The 13,509-nt window shown below is 36.1% G+C and overlaps 1 protein-coding gene across 3 annotated transcripts in view; it reads right to left on the minus strand.

Annotated features, from left to right (window-relative positions):
• DIAPH3 (diaphanous related formin 3) overlaps window positions 1-13,509 on the minus strand; it is a 238,504-nt gene that overhangs the window by 139,686 nt on the left and 85,309 nt on the right. The gene's annotated exons all lie outside the window — the stretch shown is intronic.

The raw sequence follows: 13,509 nt of genomic DNA on the forward strand, positions 1-13,509 counted from the left end.
CAAGATCTAAAATCCTGTGAGCAATATGATATATATAAATCAGAAGAGTCTGTTTCTTAGCTATAATCCAAACACTTGCTTGGTCCCACACTAGAACTGAAAGCTTTAATCGAGATTCATTCAACTCCAGGAATGACATAAAACTTCTATAGTTTTCCTGTGAGAGGAAGAGAAAGGCGATAGAGATGTGCCTTCCGCTACAGTAGTGTTGGCTGAAACGGGAAAATTAAAACATACTTGTGTCCTCAGCAGTAAAGTTATTTCGTCTAGTTCCAGTGTACATATAATTCTCCTGTGATTTTCAATAGACCTAAAATTCTCCTGTGATTTTCAAGACCTTCCCATTTTAAGATATATTCCTATCACCAAGACATAGCTGCTTTGGCTTACAAGGTTGACCCATCACTTGGCAAAAGCTATCAAAAGCAGAATAACAAGATCTGATTGCAGTTGCACCTGAGGTGAGCACAGATGATCAAAGAAGCACAGCAATGTTACCTACTATTCCATGAAATAGGATGGCTGACAATTGTTCAACTCTTCCTTTCTGGGTCTGTTATCTGAAAGGAAGTGTAGAAGCTCACAAGCACTGGACAATGAGCCAGCACAAGTCATTAAGTACAACAAGGCAACTGAAGTTGCAAGACTCAGTTACCAAAAGCAGTTAGAGCTAGAGCTAGATTGCTGCACCTGAAAACTTCTTCAGAGGAATAACTATGCTCTGTTGGATCCAAAGTCAATTTCTTCCATGGATGTAGAAGAAACAAGGAAAAAGTAAAAGAAGTAGTCTTCTTGTACGAGAACAAGAACTTGCTTCCTTGCAAATCTTCATATATTCGCATTTCAGAGGCTGTCCAATTCACAAGCAAAATCTTTTCATTTAATAATCCTCAACAGATTGTTCTTCCATGCATTTCTATAATTGTTTTTTATATCTGATAAATTGTAAACATTGAAGTCCTTCAGCACAGTTCCCATTCTTAATTATGCACTGTACAAAGAAAGACTTACTTTTATTTGTCTCCATAATCTTGATCAGTTTTGCTATATCTCTACTATATCTTTTAATAGCAAGAACAACCATACAAAATAAGTACAATGCAGCAAAGCTTGGAGTTACACAGCAATGCATTTTTTTTCATTATTTTGTTTTTCTTTCCTAACAGCTCCTAAAATCCTACTTGCTTTTAACCATTACTGAGATAGAGAAGACTTCACCAGTGTATTAATTAATAGTTAACTAATTCTGCCCTTTATTAATAATTTTCTACAATATGTGCACCATGGATATCAACTTCCATAATCACAGATCCTCAAACATGAGGATAACATGATCCTTTTCAAAAACTGTCACTGCATTTGCCAAGTGCTTCCTTTCCTGTGACACTGGCCTGGGTTCTAACTACAGTTTACAGTTCATAGCTCAGTCTTAGAGCTGCTTCATCCTTCAGTTCCATTAGAGTTCTTGGGTGAATAGTAGTCCTAGCAGTCTGTTCTGTCCATTTTACTGGTCTATTCTAAAACATCTACTGACAGTGCAAGTTGGGATAGAACCTCCAATGGAACGCTTCCCCCAGCATCCTCCCCCAAAAAAATAATTTGTAGACAGTTTCACTATTGGATACATTGAAATTATCTTAATCTTTATAATTTGGAAATGGAAAAGAGGGGTGTTACTCAAAGTTTTTTCTTTTTCTTTGGTAGACATTAAAATTGGTAATTCATACTTTTCTATTGCATTGTTATTAAAGTCTTTCCCCATGCTCAAATTTCACTGGTATGAAAATTTTAACACCTTATCTCTAATTCAGTAAAGCAGTAAGAATTAGAAGAGCACCAGAAAGTGCTGAAGCCACTGAAATTTAAACACAATCATACTGTTAAGCAAATCTGAATGAAAAAGGGAACTTTCAAAGATGTGGCTTATGCTGCTCATCTATCTTCTGTAGTATATGTTAAGCAGCATTAATGTGCCACAGCATTTCCCTACCTATGCTGTGTTGTTGGTTACAAGTAAGACTATTAGTTGAAAAAAAGTGTTTGTTTGTTTTTTTTTTTAAATCTTCTCATGAACAATTCATTATTTCCTTGATGTCAAAACTCTCTCAGTTTCACTAAATGGCTTCCAGAAGTTGGACAACGACTTATTTCCAGACCAAAGTCCAAGGTACAAGCTATCTTTAGATCTCCTTACAGTGATTTTTTTTTCAAATTGTTATTCTATTTATCATTGTTTATTTACAAAAGTAAAAATGCCTTTTACCCATTCATATCTTTATTCACTGTACCGTCAGAAGTAATTTTATGATAATATATGTTTTTAGCCCTTGACTTTCAAAGACTCGAAGTCTGGACTGAGCATAAACCAATGTAAATCTTTTTCCCTTCAGTTTCTCGTACAACAATCATGTCTGTTTGACTGAGTGAAACTTTTAATTTAAAAGCACACACTTGAAAGGTTAACCTGATGACTACGTTTAAGGACTCACTCAGGACTTAACTCTTAACAAAATAGCTATCCTTGTCTAACAGACTCAAGTATAATCTCCTCATACAATCATAAAACAGCCTAGGCTGGAAGGAACCTCAAAAGATCACCTAGTCCTACCTTTTGCTTATGCTTTGCAGGTTCTTAAGAACAGAGAAGTAGAGAAGCATCACAAGTTTTTCAAACATCGCTAATATTACCTAATTCTGTTAACGCTCCGGTAAAAAACAAGCTGTAACAAGCAATTTCACGAGGAAAGCAAGACCACAGTTATAACTCATTGCACAAACTTACTTGTTAAGTTACCTTCAAATTATTATTTTATCTATTATGTCATTATTACTTTATCAGTATCTGATCGATAAGATCCTTGAAGTACTTTCCTCCAGTCCAAGAAGACTCTGAAGACAGAAAATCTTCAAAGCACTTCCTATGGCCAGAAAACAAATGCCTGTACAAAGAAAAGATTCACAGTACAAAGTATTTTAAAACTCTAGTTTGTCCTCCTGAGTTCTGCAAAGTCCTTCAGTTTAGCTGTCTCTTGCTAGAGCAATTTCCTCTTGCCATTACCTCTCTCCCTTATTCCCCTTGAAGTCAGTGTCAAGTTTCCCACTATAAACACTTCACAGAAGTGAGAATTCAAGCACCTCAAGTCCACAGTTTTACAAGTTTTCAGCTCTGGACACACAAAACAGAATGCAAAGGACGGCAAAAAGAGTAATATTAATAATTATGGTACAGCACAGAGCACAGCAACAGTGGAGGTAGTGGAATTATCCTATATTTCCCATTTAAAGCTTTTTCCCCCTAAATTTACAGTTCTTAAAATAAATAAATAAATATTTGGAAAATATGCTAGTCTGCAAAATCACCAATGAAAAGAAACCTTAATTATTTACTAAATCGATTTAATTAGCAAGAAAAGTTGTAATTATGAATCACATATATACCTTGAATTACAAAGCACAAAAAAAGTCAAAAGATTTTTTGAAGTAATAAAAAGACTGACTTCAGATATAAACAATTACAGCATGCAATGACCATTGATTCCATTACTTTAAATATTTGACCTAATTCAATTCAGAGGTTTAGATAGAGTTTATCTGGCATGTTTCTATTTCTGTATACACCACATGCTCACCCGTTAAGACATAAATTAGTATGTACTTTTTTTTTTTAAGACCATAAATCTCCTTTTTTGTCTTTGTTTTATTAAGTGTATATATAGAACATAAATGAATTCATTTTTTTTGTATTAGTGACAGTCTTTAAATTTAATGTCATGTACTACTCCATCCTAAAAGATTAAAGAAATTTGGAGGATTACAGTTGTAGAGCAAGTTCCAGCAAACTACTCAAGAAGTTTACTATGTATTAAAAGTTCAAATACATTTTCAAACAAACTAACAAAAAAATGAATGCTTTTATTGTTCTGATAGCAATATAACAAAGCTAAAAGCATCTATTTTGAGATTTACCAGTTTGCTAGCAAAGACCATATTTAATGTAAGTGAAATCTCCTTTCTGTGCCTATCATCTAAAAATCCTTTGGTTATAATATACAAACCCAGCTTTTACGCAGAAAAAGGACAGTTTTCCTATCTAAGCCATGTTAAGCATATCTCACTTTAAATCCACATGACATTAGGAAAAAAATGCCATGTTAACCATAAATTTCTTTGTTCTAAATTATTCTTTGCCTCACATAAATTTTCCCATCCATGTAATTAAAAATAAATGTTTAAATTAAATGTGTCAATGCCTACTTAAAATATAAAGATTTTTGAGTATTACTTTGTATTAAGAGAACTACATAGGTCACCAGATGAAATACTGAAGCTGCAGTGTCATTACGCAGCTCACATTAGGCAGACATAGCGTAACAGAAGTGAATCTATCCCTCCTCTTCCTCAACTCAGCTTTTCTCCTGGCTGTATATTCCTACCACTTATGACAGAGGTAGTACAGGAGTAGGGCAGGATTCCTAACAAGAGTATGAAAGAAGGTATCAGGCAGTTCTCTTCCCTTCAGCATCAATGAAGTGATGTAGCTGCCCAGCTGCTCACAGAACATCACCTTGCAACCCCAGTTCAGCAGAAGCTGGGATTGCATTTGAGAAAGGCTGTTTCACCCATTTTCCTGACACTTTACACTGACCAGCATGCTTTTCTATCCGTACAGCAAATACCAGAAGCTAGTTTTCAATCGTATCGGTTTCCTGCCCCAGCTGAGTACATAGCCACATAAACACTTGTGCCAAACTGAAATATGACATAAACCAAATTAATGACACTGACTAACGTTAAATTATAAACAAGAGTTACACATCTTCAATTACAAATTACCTTCACCTTTAAAGATACTTCTCTCAGAATATTACACTAGAACACCCTAATAAGACATTTTTTCATAATTAATTTTATCTCCTCAGAGTAAGATTTAGAGCAAACCAGAACCATCCATATCTACAGGTAAGTTGAAGACTCTTCTGACAGAAAAACGATTGCTTTAAAATCTCGTCTCCTTCCTTTAAACTGCAGCTTTAATTTCACTTCATAAATTCAGGATGTGCTGTACAGTCTTACCAGCACTCAGCTCTCAAAACCATTCAGTGCTTTACTACATATCCTTGCAGATGAATGATATGTCAAGATACAAAAAGGACAACTTATACTAATAATTATGTAAAAGTCATTTCATTACAAACACACATTGTGCTCTTTCGTAAGTGCTTTCATTAAATTCATTTTCAAAGTGTACACTATGTGTTCTGATGTTATTTTTAATTATTTTATTAACGTCTGATCTCACCTGAAAACAATTCAAGATCTTTTCAACAGAGAAACAGTGGATCAGGCTTTTAATCTAATTCATCAAGTGACTGCACACAAAAAAAAGACACGACAGCAAAAGAGATGTGGTAGTGCAAGGGCAGGAATGAATGATCTGATACAAGAGGCACAAAAAACTTACCAAGCTAGCATTGTCAGTTGCCTTACATACCAAAAAGAAGGAGGCAAAACTAACCTGACAGCAGATTGATCATTAATCTATGGGAAGAAACAGCAGTACATAAGACTCCAAAATTGAACGGGCTGAGGGGAGAGAACAACCAAAATGGGATTGCTAGGGCAGAGCTAGCGTACTCTGAATGAAACTGAATGAGGAAACCACAGTCATCAGGTGGACTCAAAAGCTATGCAGACAGCAGAAGGCCAAGGACGTCACAGATGATGGCACTTCCTCACACCTGCCCCTGAAGTACCTTGAACACCTGATCTGGATAGGTCATTTCTACCAACCTGAGATATCAGACATGATATCATCAGACACCAGCACATAATGAGTGTGCAATGTCTCTAGATCTTCAAGTTAAGGGCATTATGCTGAATGGTAACTTGAAAGTAGCAGCAGCACACTTGCAGGTCAAACGTTTAGGTTTGAGTCTTCAGCACACAACTGCTCACTGCTGCAGCTAGTGGAAGCTGCAAAACCTGGGAGGCAAGTGGCTATGCCAAGAGACGAGTGAACCACTGGAGATTTCCCATCCTGCGTTTTGCAGCCAAGCCTCTTCCTCAAACGTTACAGTGGCACTTGGTGTTCACATTTACCTTATGTGGTATATGGTGACAGAGGAGAAAGGATGAAGTAAAGCAAATCTATCCTTTACTTGTAAATCTTTGCAACAGGAATACTAACTAAGAAATGTAAAATAGGAACTCTCATAATCCAAAGACCAGGTCATTGGATCACTGTCCACTGATATATGGAAACACAACATACACACTTGTTATATTTCTATTAAACTCTACCTTCAAAATACTGAGCTCTTTTCTTAAAGATGCATTCACATGATAAGTGTGCCAGAACCTCTCTGATCTAGTTGACTGGAACCAATCTCGAGTTTAAATTCACTCATGGCTGTATTATCCTGTTCCTCTTCATTTAAACAGTTCTTTTCCCATCCTAATGCTCTTCTTCTAAAAGAAAAAGAAAACATCTTAGTGCTACACATGATCTTTGCTTCCTCTTAATTAAAGAATTCAAATCCATTTTAATCCCTTCAGCTGATGTTACCAGCAGTTCCTGTGCATCTGTGATTTAATCTGTCTCAGGTCTGGGACAGCAGAAGTGAAAAATCACGTTACAAAGCATGAATTGCAAAGATATTAATGACAGTATTTCCCTACTGGAAACAGTTCTGTGAAATCCAGAATCTGTTCTGCTCTTTTCCCCTTACCCTTTTTCTTTTTTTTTTTTTTTTTTTTGGGGGGGGGGAGGGAGCTGGGGTAACAACAGCTGATACATACATAAACACATACACGTGCATAAAGGCCAAGTAAAAGTAAACAATTCTAGTGCTAACCTTAAGCCTATGTTCAAATCCAGGCATAAGCATCTCCTCATTTAGGCTCTGATACCCTGACAACAAGAAAAAGCAAGCTCTATGCCCCGCTCTTATATAACGTAAAATGCATGTTCAACCTATCCCACTGTAGTTGCTCTTCTCATCCTGCTGTCCATATCCACCCATCTCCTACCCACTTCCTCACAGCATCAGATACAGACCCTTTGGACTAAGTAGTCTGATGCTGAATACCAGGCAAAGGAAGCAGCGTTTGGTAATGTGAACAAGTAATTGAACATATTGAGATTGCTGTTATGTACCAAAGTTCTGTTGATACCTACTAGCAAAATTATAGGTTAAGGTTTCTATAAAAAGTCCTATGGTTCTTACTTTGTTGATCATGTATGCAGTATGAATATCTTGAGATGGCTTGAAATAAAATTACAAGATCTTTCAGAATTGATGGACTTAAAACAGCAAAATTTGCTCATCATATTTGAGTATTTGGCTTTCTTCCAAATTTTAGCTTAATTCTGTAACTACTACTCATTTACCTTTTAACCTGTGATACCTCCTTCAACTTGATAATGACTTCAAAGTCTGACATCACCAAGTTCATCTCTCTTCATATAGGCAACACATCATTTAGAGACTATGTAAGAAATATATTCCTCAAAATGATCCTTCAGAAACTCCACAAACAGCTTCATAGTCCAATACATCCTTTTTCAGTATTCCATATCTCATCTTGAACCTACCAATTTTTACAAATCTGTGCTGATCCTACTTTTCATTAATGTTAGTATAGCACAGTGACAATCCTACTGCAGTCCACAGAAGTTAAACCTATCAAATTTACTTTGCTTAAAAAAACTATCATCTTGTCAAAAGACATCAAATTCTATCAACTGTCTGGCATAAGTTATTATTAGTGTGCTGAATCTGCCCCCTCATCTTTTATATTCATAGAATCATAGAATGGTTTGGGTTGGAAGGGACCTTAAAGATCACCTAGTTCCAATTCTTTGCCATTGCCAGGGACACCTCCCACCAGATCAGGTTGCTCAAAGCCCCATCCAGTCTGGCCTTGAACACTTCCAGGGATAGGGAATGCACAGCTTCTCTGAGCATCCTGTGCCAGTGCCTCACCACCCTCATAGGAAAGAAATCCATCCTCACATCTAAGTCTACCCTCTTTTAGCTTAAATCCATTACCACCTATCCTATCACTACACTTCCTGATAGACAGTCCCTCCCCAGCTTTCCTTCCAGTACGTAAAGGCCCCCTTTACATACTGGAAGGTCTCCCCTGAGCCTTCTCCAAGATAAAATACTTCAACCCTCTTTGCTGCTCTTCATGAGAGGTGCTCCAGCCCTCTGATCACCCTCCTGTCCCTCATCTGGGCTCCCTCTAACAGGTCCCTGTCTTTCTTATACTGGGGAGCCAGAACTGAACACAGTATTCCACGTGGGGTCTCATAAGAGTGGAGTACAGGGAGGTTAGTGGCTAATACAAAGATGTGTGACCATGTAGTAAAGAACTACTGTTATTGCATAATAAAAAAATAAAATAAAAATGAAAAATAAAAAATCTTGATAAAAGGTAAAGTAATTGATTCTGTGTGCTAGACTAATTATTCAGAATCTCTTAATATAGAAGCTGCATCATCATCAGTCTCATAAAACTATAGCACAGGCTTTGAAGAACAAGAATTCAAGAAGCTTTAATGATAAGAGTTTTGTTACGTGAAAAGTATTAGAAGTTTACTGGAGAGAGTTTTGCGTGTATGCTAATTGGAAAGTCTTAATATTTAGCCTAAAATTGTATTCACAATGTTTGCCTGATATGCTAGCTTTGGTAGGTACATTGGATTTCTTATTACCCATTTTTAATGCAGAATTACATTTCCTTTTTCAACATAAGAGATTAACATTTGCAGTGAAGCTGCACTCAGTTTTATAGTACGGTGTGACAGCCAATGAAGATGAGAATTGACTTGCAATTCCATCATCACTTATACAAAAGGTACTAAGCCCTTTTTTCCCACCAAAAATAAATATTAAAACCTTGTTTTCCCACCAAAAATAATTATTAAAACCCTCACTATTGCCTTGCTGTAACCACATTGCTATCTTCACTAAAAAATTTTATACCTCATTTCTGAGAAATGCAGTGGAATGGGTTTCTGAAAACTAATACACAATTTAATAGAGAAAAAGAACAATAGCACTCTATAGTATAAGCTAAATCCAATGTCTTTAAGTGCACAAGCAATCCGAATATTAGGCTGAAACAAAATGCACCTTCAGCCAACATTTTTCATTGCTAAATCAAGAGCTGTCAATCAGCACATTTGTTTGTGTGGTCTCATTACTGAATACTGCTTGGATCTCAGCAGTCATAGTAAAGAATGCGGAGAGCGTAACTGTATCTACTTAACCTTCATCAACCAGCATTCATGCACCCTCATTAATTTTTTTCATCTCACTTTCAAGCATGACATGGCTCATACCAGAACAATAACTTGCTGATAATTGTTCAAGACAACAGCTGGACAGGAACAGTGCAGAGGTGAACTTTCTTATAGATTATAAGGTGCCTCAGTGAATTACAATTAGTTTAAAAGTCATCTGTCCTGTTCAACAGCTTTGAAAAGAAGACATTTCATTAGCAACTAAAGAAATCCTAAAGTATTTTAGGCTTTAATGACCCAATTGCATTGTACTTTCCAAGAAAAGAATTTCTGCAGATCACATGACAAATTCTCAAATGTTTGAGCTCACATCTCAGTAAGAGATGTAATATTTATGAAATTACATCGTGATATACACTGAAGGAGCTTAACTTACAATTCATTATCATCTAATAAAATAACAATAACAATTTATACATCTTCCAAACTACATAACATCTTTACAAAACGCTCTGATGTTAACATTACTGTATTCTATAGAAAGAAAATCGGTATCACATATAAATGGGATATACAAGAATTCAGATCATCAAATTCACAGTGCTAAAAAATGACAAAAGAAAGCACCTAAACATATAGTTGCATAGTTGCATTCCAAGACAAGCAAAAGGAAGACAGAGTTCTTGGTTCTCCTAATATTTTTGTTTCACTGATGGACTAAGAAAAAATAAAGAAGCTATCTATCCCATATCTGGAGAAACATTATTTCTTAAAAATGATTCACAGTTGGAAGGCTGCCCTCATGATAAAAATGCATGATTTCTTATTATTGTGACAGATAACTGCAGTAATTACTAGGTCTATATTTTTTTTTTTGTTAGAATAAAAAAATAATATAGACAGAAGTCCAGTGACAAAAGAAGAGCTAAAACAACAACAAAAAAAAAAACAGATTTCCAATATTTAGATTCTTTTCTCAAATGCAAACAATAATAGTAATGGAAGATCCATTAGAAACCTTTATGCTGCCCAAATTCTTCACATGGGAAGAAGCTAATACATGGGACTGCAGCAAGAGCTAGTGACACACATTTATAAAGAACATAATTAGCTAAGAAAAAAAGTAATCTTTTTTTTTTTTAAACAAAATAAAAGGAAAAAAATAAAATTCCCTACTGCCATAGTGTGGGAACATGTGAAACAATGTACATAATGACAATATGGGAGACAAAACAATGTGTCTATTCCAAACAGAATACTGGACTCATATCATTGAAAATGAACAAAAAGAACAAGTGCACATTGCCTAGTTTTCTCTTCTGCATCGAACATCCAGTAGCAAGTGTCCTTCAGGAGACAGAAAAGATTTCAGGTATGGTTTAAATCAAGTTGTTTATCAATGGATTGCATTCTGTAGCATCCATCTCTCAATGGCAGCACAGAGGAAAAAAAGCACATCGATATAGGGATGCCAGTATTACTCTAAGAAAGGAAAGTTATTTATCAGTAACTGAAATTCTTTGAGATCCGTTATCCAGATGGACATGCACAGTTACAGTTTCTAGCACGAGTGCACAAATATACCATAGTATTTTTGCCACTGCCATTTCGCAAGGCACATCATAAGTCATCATGTTCCTTTCTACACATCCCTCCCCAAAACTGGGCAAGCTGCCCTACAAATACGGTGCTTTATCTTTCTCTCATCCTTAAAAATTCTGAAATAGTAAAGGTTATATACGTACATAGATAATATGTCTCAATGAATTCCAGTTACTAACCCTTCTCTTGAGTAGTTGTTTATATTCATACTGAGGGCAATCAGAAGTTCTGCTCATACATCATCATTACTCATCACACTCATACATCACATTTCATTTACCTGTAATAGTGTCCTGGAGTTTAACAGAATAAAAAACACTCTTTCAGAAGTGGTATGATGCTTAGAAATACCAGCAGTGGAGTAGCCAGTAAAAGCATAAAGGCATTTGCTGGAACCAACAACTATGTTATTATCATAAAGATTTCTCCATATGGCAATCAATGCTTATTCATCCTACATCCCACCCATTTCCCTTGTAACACTGTCTGATGAAGCTCTCTGGGTCCTCTACAATCCAGAACTTGATACGCTTATGATGGATGTGCTGCATACGGATGGATGTCTTGTTTCGGTTTAACCCACCCAGTCTATGGCAAAAATGGAGAGCTATTTAGAATTCTTCATTTGAGTTGGTGGTAGTTTTCTTGTTTTCCATTTTTATTTTATTTTTTAGCCTTTGGCATTTATAAACATTTTAGTATTTACTTGAGCACTTTTAACCAATAATTGTACATGAGTTTTACTCTAACCTCATTTGATTTAACTACAGCTTCATGATAAATGAGAAACAACAGAGTAAGGTCAAACTGAGACAGTCTTCAGATAGTATTCAAATAGCTTTAGTTACTGGCTAACGCACAAGTCTTGAGCATGATCTGCAAAGTACGCAAGGGATAACAGATTGTGTCCTCACAGAAGGTACATAGGTGCAAGCTGGTATCACAGAAGGGTTACACAAGGAAGAAGCGTCCTTCTGTGAACAGCAGAAGCCACTGGGAAAGGTCTCTAGCATGCAGAGTGCATACTGGGAAGCATAGCTGAACAGCTCAACGATCCCAAAGGCACTCTGACATTTCCTATATGTACTCTGGAAAATGGGACTGTGAACAGGTCAATGCTAACTGTTTTACAGAAAAGAGAAAGTGGATGCAATGACCTGCAATTCCCTCTACCCGTTATAATTATTATCTCTGTTAGGGCTGCATCGAACTTAAAGTGTATCCAATGATGCAAAGACGTACACTCACAGCAATTTTACCTGGACAGACTTTGGTGAGGAAATTTCAGCAAGAAAGCACACCAGAAGAAAACATTGTGGGGGGGAGGTAAATAAACAGAATCCGCATCCTTGATGGATGAACCTGTCTCTAGGTAAGAAACACAAACTTCTGTACATGTAAAAAAATATGTCAAGACAGAATATACACAAAGACTCAATGTTAACCCAAATCACATGCCAGACAAATCGGAGTTTCCATTTTTTGCCTTCAGATATCAAGACTTTAAATATGCAATCATAAATGAAGGTTCTTTGTCAGCCCTCCCTCTTCCCTCCCTCTTTTACAGTAGAGGAGAGGCACAAAATCCTGAACAACTCCAGGAAATAATGTGGCCTGAACTCTGCCCACAGCCAAATAAAATACGCACCTCCACTATTCAGACAGGATGTAGATGGTTCAGACCGTGAAGGTCTGAAGAAAAGTTGTTGTTTTTTTATTTCCTTTTTGATATTTATTTCCTTTTTGATAACAAGTTTCAGAGAATTTGTCTTCTTAATGCTAAACTCAGGCTAAGAACACATGAGGACTGTGTTACAAGAAAATATTTATCATGATATATTTTGTAACTGGGATGAGGGTTTTAATAGAAGAGGTTTGATTGCTATTCAAAATCAGGATGGTAATTTCAAATCTTACAGTAATCTTTTCTATCCACCTAAAGCATTAAGGTTTCACTTCTCAGGAATAAAATAGGGAGCTGCTGCCTTTTCAAATTTATTCAGCAGCTGGATCCAAAATGCCTTTTGCCCAGCCAACCTGAACAGAAATCCAGCTCTGCCCTGTAACAGTAAGAAGGGAGGATATACAGCGGTTTCCCACTTCAAACTAGAGCCTTCAATTTTATTTTTTTATGACTAATATGAAAAAGTTCACACTAACGTAGTGGGTGATAGCCAGGATTGTACTGTATCAGACTCTGAAGAAATGTAAAATCCCACTCCCAAAGCTTTCCAGTCCTTTTTAGCTGTATTTGTTTCCATAAAGCTTCAAGCATTTGAAATAGCCACTAGGTACAAGTCAGAAAGAAAGACTTATGTTTGAAAAGATATCTCCACAAATACTGGAGATTTTTCTGTCATTGCAGTTTCCAAAAAGAACTATGTTCAGTACCATTTCAAACCAAACAGTAAAAAGATGTTTCTCTATCCACTTATGATATTAAGACTAGAAATCCACAAGCATATCCCTGCTCCATAATGTTGATTTTTTTGTTGGTGCTGATCCTCAGTAGCAATATCATTCATTCATTAGTGAGTGGCTGGGACATGTAATTTACATCTAGAACTTACCTTACGATCAATCAACTTTTTCAGTTTAAATGAGAGCTAGAATATACTGAAACTTCACATAACAGTTCTAGTTGCTAAAGCTATCTC

This window comes from Anas acuta, chromosome 1 (genome assembly GCF_963932015.1).
Source record: "Anas acuta chromosome 1, bAnaAcu1.1, whole genome shotgun sequence".
Taxonomy (NCBI): Eukaryota; Metazoa; Chordata; class Aves; order Anseriformes; family Anatidae; genus Anas; species Anas acuta.